The sequence below is a fragment of the Pinus tabuliformis genome, chromosome J, assembly GCF_031772625.1.
Source record: "Pinus tabuliformis cultivar Carrire ecotype Pingquan chromosome J, CPIR1, whole genome shotgun sequence".
Taxonomy (NCBI): domain Eukaryota; kingdom Viridiplantae; phylum Streptophyta; class Pinopsida; order Pinales; family Pinaceae; genus Pinus; species Pinus tabuliformis.
This window is the reverse complement of record NC_142295.1, coordinates 1,531,199,876-1,531,206,979: the sequence shown is the minus strand read 5'-3', so window position 1 is coordinate 1,531,206,979 and position 7,104 is coordinate 1,531,199,876. Positions and strand designations below refer to the sequence as shown.

General features: G+C 34.0%; 1 pseudogene; it reads right to left on the bottom strand.

Moving 5' to 3' along the window:
- Window positions 1-1,386: 1,386 nt before the first annotated feature.
- On the bottom strand, window positions 1,387-2,014 carry LOC149233344 (calcium-binding protein PBP1 pseudogene; annotated as a pseudogene).
- Window positions 2,015-7,104: the final 5,090 nt, after the last annotated feature.

Here is a 7,104-nt window from a genome sequence, read left to right as displayed (position 1 = left end):
ATATATATATATATATATATATATATATATATAATTATAATATAAATAAATAAACTAATTATTTTTAAAAACTAACCATTAATTTGTTTTATTTATTTGTACCTAATTTAACTTAGTTCCATAAATAAAATAATTAATAATAATAATAATAATTAATAATTAATGAATAATTTAATAAACAAATAAATTAACTTTTTATACTAACCTGGTATTTATTTATATAATTTATTAATCCTAACCTTTTCTTATCAGCCAAATATTATTATTTTAATATATATATAGATAGATAGATAGATATAAAACTAATAATTTAAATAAATAAATGAATTTAAAAAAAAAAAAAAAAACAAACCATTAATTTATTTTATTTATTTTTACCTAATTTAACTTGGTTTCATAAATAAAATAATAAATAATAATAATAATATTAAATTAATAAATGAAAATTTGACGTGGGTCCTAGAGTAAAAAATTAGCAGTTAATCTTTTGTAGCCGTTGGAGTCTCTGCTTAGACTATTTAACATGCTAGAGTGGATCTGTTTCTTCAACTTGTCCTGACGATGAACCACACTAGTTGGTTCGAAACGCGTGGACAAAGGTCTTTGTATATGTGATTTACGTCGAAATTCTTCTTATAACTATGATGGATCACAGAAGCCTCAATTCTACAATCTAAGCATATGTTGACCATATTCCCTGATCAATATAGACCGTGAAGTAAAAAATAAAAATAAAAAGTCAACATATCCTGCCGAAATTCTTCTTATAACTATGATGGATCACAGAGGCCTCAATTCTACAATCTAAGCATATGTTGACCATATTCCCTGCTCAATATAGACCATGAAGTAAAAAATAAAAATAAAAAGTCAACATATCCTCATCCACATTAAGTTGAAATAAGACGTCTTAAGCAATAAAAAATAATAATAATAATAATTTTATTCTATAAAAATATCATAATAATTAAACACCAATTTTTTAATTAAAGATTATTTTTTAAAATATATTATAATGTAAAAATGAAAAGTCCAAGAATATAACTAGTAACTTAACATCAAAGAGTGTCTTAATAATACTCACTTTACATTATAACATTTTTAATCTCTTGGCGAAATAATAACACTTCTAAAACTTATTACATTTTACTTACATTTATTATAAATTATGAATTTGGGTTTTATAAATATAGAAAAATAATAATTATTTTATTTTTAAAATTTATATATAATTAAAATTTATATCTGAAATAAAAAATAAGTGAAAAATAAAATTAGTTTGGAATCTAACGCTTTCTGCGATAAAAAGTCATCTGATTCATATCAACCATCAGCAAGGCCAAAAACTACGACTTTTCATTTTAATCAGATACAGGAATTAACATATTTCAAAATAAAAGAGTCTGTACTTTTTTTATTTCTATAAATGGAAGTCTCTTGGAATTCATACATAATCTATATGTGCAGGAGAGCTAAGCTATCATTTCTCCAAGCCGTTGGTTTTCTCTTGTACAGACTTCTGCAAATCATCCATGGCCGCCTTGCGGGCCTCCTCCTCCAAGAACGAGGGGCTCAATCTGACCATTAAAACACAGAATTCCCTTTCGTCGAGGGCTCCATCGCCGTCCAAGTCACCTTCCTCGATCATCGCCTGAAGCTCCTCATCATTTATATAATCGATTCCCATTCCCATTCCCAGGAGCGCGGCGTTCCTCTTAAGACTATTGAAGGTGATGAGACCTTTCTCTGGATCTGCCAGGAGACGGAAGCCATTACAGAGCTCCTCTATCAATCCCTCCTCCCCCAGTTTCTCTGCCATCACGGGCAGATAGTCCTCAAACTGAAACCCAACGGTGGGTTTCTCCTTCATTCCCTTTGTCGGTTGGGCATGCAAACCTCTTTCCTCGGCCATGGAAAATTTCAGTACCTCCGATGAAGAAGAAAGGATGCAGCGAAAGGAATGAAGGTGTTGGTATATAATCAGCTATGGCGTTGAAAGATAGAGGAAGAGATTGAGGTGATATTCCCAGAAGGTGCAGAGGGAAGGCCCGGAAGCTTCCCGGAACGCAATGACAGCCGCCCAGACGCACGCCCCAAGTTCCTACACAGCCACGTGCCCTGAATTTGTAAAGTAAGTCAACTCAGATGCGTCCAAACTTGAAACTTTTATCCCTCAGGAAGAAGTAATACTTTTAATTAAAAAGATCTCTGCCTGATTAATGCTCTAAATTTATTTAAAAAACACAAATTAAATAGAATGAGCTTCTTAGGTTTCATTAAAGCGAAACTTCCATTTGCTTTATTTTATTTGAAATCCACAAATAGGAACATACCATTATGTAATTAAAATTGATTGGGGATTAAAAAAATCCAAAAACTTGTCCATGTAGGATAGGTTTACTGGGAGTAGTTGCGGATTTCATTTCCATTTGACTATATAATTATGATATATTTGTTAATTTAGGTTGAAAATATTTATATTAATTTTAGATGTGTTGAATGGGATTGTGTTTTTTATAATTTTTATTTTTGAAAAATGATTTCAATTTTTTCAAAATTTCATAGATTAAGAATTAATTAAGATAAATTTATGTTAATTCTTTTTTTTTAATTGTAAAATATCACTTCAAATCGGGTGGGTTAGAAATAACGATTTTTTTATAATAATCGAAAATTTTAACAATGTTAATTCTAAACTTTAATGCGGAATATTTTATGTCTAAGAAAAATACATCCAGTCATTGATGCTACTCACACTTAGATACCAGACGAGGCAGTCCCTTCCCTTAAGTTTTGAAGAAGATTCAAGAAATCTCAAAACGACTGGAGCCAAAAGATCTCTCGAGAACGAAATGCCGGAAAAAAATCTAGCCTTCAGAAGTTCAATTCACCAAAGTGCAGAACATAGCCTCTTGTGAACATCGCTACGCTGATTGTCATCTCCATGCGTTCTTTTCAGATGTATTGACTTTATTACGGTCACATCAGACGACTGCCCAGTGAGTTTCAGATCACTAGCTAATATCACTATTTGCTAAAGAATCAGAGAGGAATATGATGCGAATTGGAATCCTAATCGGATATGCCAATGCTGTAAAATATTTTGAGGGGGCGAATTATTGTAATATATGCTGAGTAGGCTGCAGCAAGAATAGAACAATGAGGAGCAGCAACCTCGTTTTATCCACGCTTAAAACTATCGTAACACAATCTTCACGCAAGAGAAAGAAAAGAATACAGAAAATCTGAAGGCACTTCCAAGCTCTGCTCTCTCAACTTGATGGTGTAAAACTGAAGGAGATGGAGATGCAAGCTTGGGGAACAAACAGAAATATATATAGCCAAGCTTCCATCAAGCTTCTATTGGCTATGTGTCAAGTGTTCCACAGATCATGGTAGAGAACTCTAGAGGGAGTAATGGACCACTTCAGAAGCTCCCAACAAGAAATTAATTAATTGCAGTTGATTTCCATAATTTAAGGAAATTACTGCAGTTGGTTTCCAGAAATTAAGGAAATGACTGCAGTTTACTTCCGTAATTGTAGGCAGCAGTTGGGAAAAACTTAAAGGAGCTTAACATTCTTCCACTTGGTCCATACTTCCAATCTTAATGTCTCATCTTAAAACCCATTGATAATCTGTATTAAGTAATAGATACATGAATCATGGCAATAAGTCCTATAATGATGAGTATTATCTTCCATGTATTACTATGTATTTATTCTTATTATAATTTATGTGGCAACAATTTCTTAATGAATAAACCTTATGTTTATTCCTGGTCCTACAGAGATGAATTTTCTTAAATCAAATTAAGGTGCACATAAATATGATAAAAACATCACAATAATTAAGAATTTCATTAAAATAACATTGTCCATACAATGAGAAACTACATAATGGAACCAAGTCCCATATTCATTGCATGATCCTTGAAATTAAACAGTGGCATGCCCTTAGTCAAAGGATCAACGATCATTAATTCAGTGCTGACGTGCTCAATGACCACTTTATTTTATTTAACACGTTCCCTTATAGCTAAATACTTAATGTCGATGTGTTTATTTCGACTCCCACTTTTGTTGTTTTTAGCCATAAAAACAACAGTTGAATTGTCGCAATATATTCTTAATGGCTTAGAGATAGAATCCATAATTATAAGCCTAGAAATGAAACTCTTAAGCCATACACCATGTAAAGTAGCCTCAAAACAGGAGACGAAATCGGCTTCCATAGTAGAAGTGGCAATCAAGGTCTACTTGGCACTCCTCCATGATACAGCGCCACCGGCCATCATAAAAATGTATCCTGATGTTGATTTGCATGAATCAACACATCCAGCAAAGTCAGAATCTGAGTAGCCAATTACTTCCAACTTGTTTGTTCGTCTATACATAAGCATGTAGTCTTTGGTTCTTTGAAGGTACCTCATTACTTTCTTTGCAGCTCTCCAGTGGTCTAAACCTGGATCACTCTGATATTGTCCCAACATTCCCACAACAAATGCAATGTCAGGTCTTGTGCAGACTTGAGCATACATTAGGCTTCTGACAGCAGAAGCATATGGAATGTTCTTCATTTGTTCCCTTTCAAAGTCGTTCTTCAGGCATTGGTTCAAATTGAACCTATCACCCTTCACAATGGGAGCTACACTTGGTGAACAATCCTTCATCCGAAATCTCTCTAAAATTTTATTAATATAGGTTTCCTGAGATAGACCCAAGATGCCTCGAAATCTGTCTCTATGGATCTTAATGCCAATGACATAAGATGCCTCACCCATATCCTTCATATCAAAATTTTTAGAGAGGAATTGTTTCACCTCATGTAGCAAACCCTTATCATTGGTTGCTAGCAAAATGTCATCTGCATATAAAACAAGAAAACAAACTTTACTCCCACTAACTTTTAGGTATATACATTGATCCATAATATTTTCTACAAAACCGAAAGAAGAATTTACATTATGGAATTTCAAATACCATTGGCGGGATGCTTGTTTTAAACCGTATAAGGATTTCTTGAGCTTGCAAACCAATTGCTCATCATCACTAGAGGGGAATCCTGCAGGTTGTTTCATGTAAACCTCCTCCTCTAGATCTCCATTGAGAAATGTTGTTTTCACATCCATTTGTTGCAACTCCAAGTCAAAATGGGCTACTAATGCCAAAATAAAATGCAAGGAATCTTTCTTAGATACAGGAGAGAAAGTCTCTATGTAATCGATTCCTTCTTTCTGAGTGAATCCCTTAGCAACGAGTCTTGCCTTGTATCTCTCAATGTTGCCCAATGAGTCTTTTTTTGTCTTAAAAACCCATTTACATCCAATGGCTTTTGCACCATTAGGCAACTCAACAAGATCCCAGACTTTGTTACTTTTTATGGAATTCATCTCTTCCTTCATGGCATTGTACCATAATTCTGATTATTTGCAACTCATGGCTTGTGAAAAGGACTCGGGATCATTTTCAGCTCCAATGTTGTAGTCAGATTCTTGCAGATACACAACATAATCATCAGGAATTGTTGATCTCTTTGGTCTAGTAGATCTTCTTAATGTTGTATAATCATCTTCCTGAGAAGTATGTGGTTCAACTTGTTTTTCAAAAGTTCTTGGAAACTCTTGAACTACCTAATCTACTGGAATGTTGTCAGCAACTTGTGGAACTTCAACAATTGGTTGTTCAACACTAGTTTGTACTTGAGGGGTGCTATGAACAATAACCAATCTATCACTTGAGGTGGAAGGTTGAGATTCTGAATGATCCTTCTCAGAAACTATGTTCCTGGTTTGATCGCTCCCATTGATCAAGTCATTTTCAAGAAACTTTGCATTTCTTGATTCCACAATCCTAGTGCTGTGAGATGGACAATAAAATCTGTAACCTTTAGACCTTTCAGCATATCCAATTAAATACCCACTAATGGTCCTTAGGTCCAGCTTCTTCTCTTGTGGATTATATATTCTCACTTCAGACGAGCATCCCCAAACGCGCATATGACGCAAACTTGGTTTCCAACCTTTCCATAATTCAAATGGCATTTTGGGAACAACCTTGCTTGGAACTCGATTTAATATATACATTGTCGTCTTAAGTGCTTCAATCCACAAGGATTTAGGAAGATTGGAGCTGCTAAGCATACTCCGCACCATGTCCAATAAATTTCAGATTCTTCTTTCTGCTACACCATTCTGGTCAGGTGTACCAGGCATGGTGTATTGGGCAACAATCCCATGCTCTTGAAGAAATTTTGCAAATGGCCCAGGTGCTTGTCCATCTTCTGTGTATCTACCATAATATTCTCCACTTCTATCTGATCTCATGATCTTAATTTTCTTGCCACATTGTTTCTCTACTTCAGCCTTAAAGATCTTAAAGGCATCTAATGCTTCTCTCTTTTTAGGAAGCATGTAGAGATACATATATCATGAGTAATCATCTATAAAGGAGATGAAGTATCTCTGATCATGTGAGTCCATGTCTAAACTACATATATCAGTATGTATGATCTCTAATATGTCCGAACTCCTATTGGCACCTTTCTTTGACTTGTTGGTCTGCTTTCCCTTTATGCAGTCCATAAAAGTCTCAAAATCAGTAAAATCCAGAGTATTAAGTACCCCTTCATTTACCAATATTTTAATTCTTTCTACGGAGATATGACCTACTCTTTAGTGCCATAATTTAGAGGAATCTTCATTAATAACACATCTTTTAGTGCCAGTGTGAACATGTATTGAATCATAAGTGACATTGTTTTGTAAATTAATGGAGTAAAGACCATTAGAAAAAATACCATTTCCAACATAATTAGATTTATCAAATAGATTGAAGGATTTTTCTGAAAAGTTAAAGGAATATCCAAAACGTATAAGCCTTGAAACTGGAATCAAGTGTCTAGAAAAACTTGGAACCTAAAAGGTCTTTTCTAATTCTAAAACAAAGCCACTACTTAAAGTTAAATAGCATGTTCCTATAGCTTCCACATTCGAGCCCATCTTGTTTCCTAATAAGATGCTTTGCTCGCTTCCCACTAGCTTCCTTAGGTTTTGCAAACCCTGCAAGGAATTCGAAATGTGAATTGTTGATCCAGAATCAATCC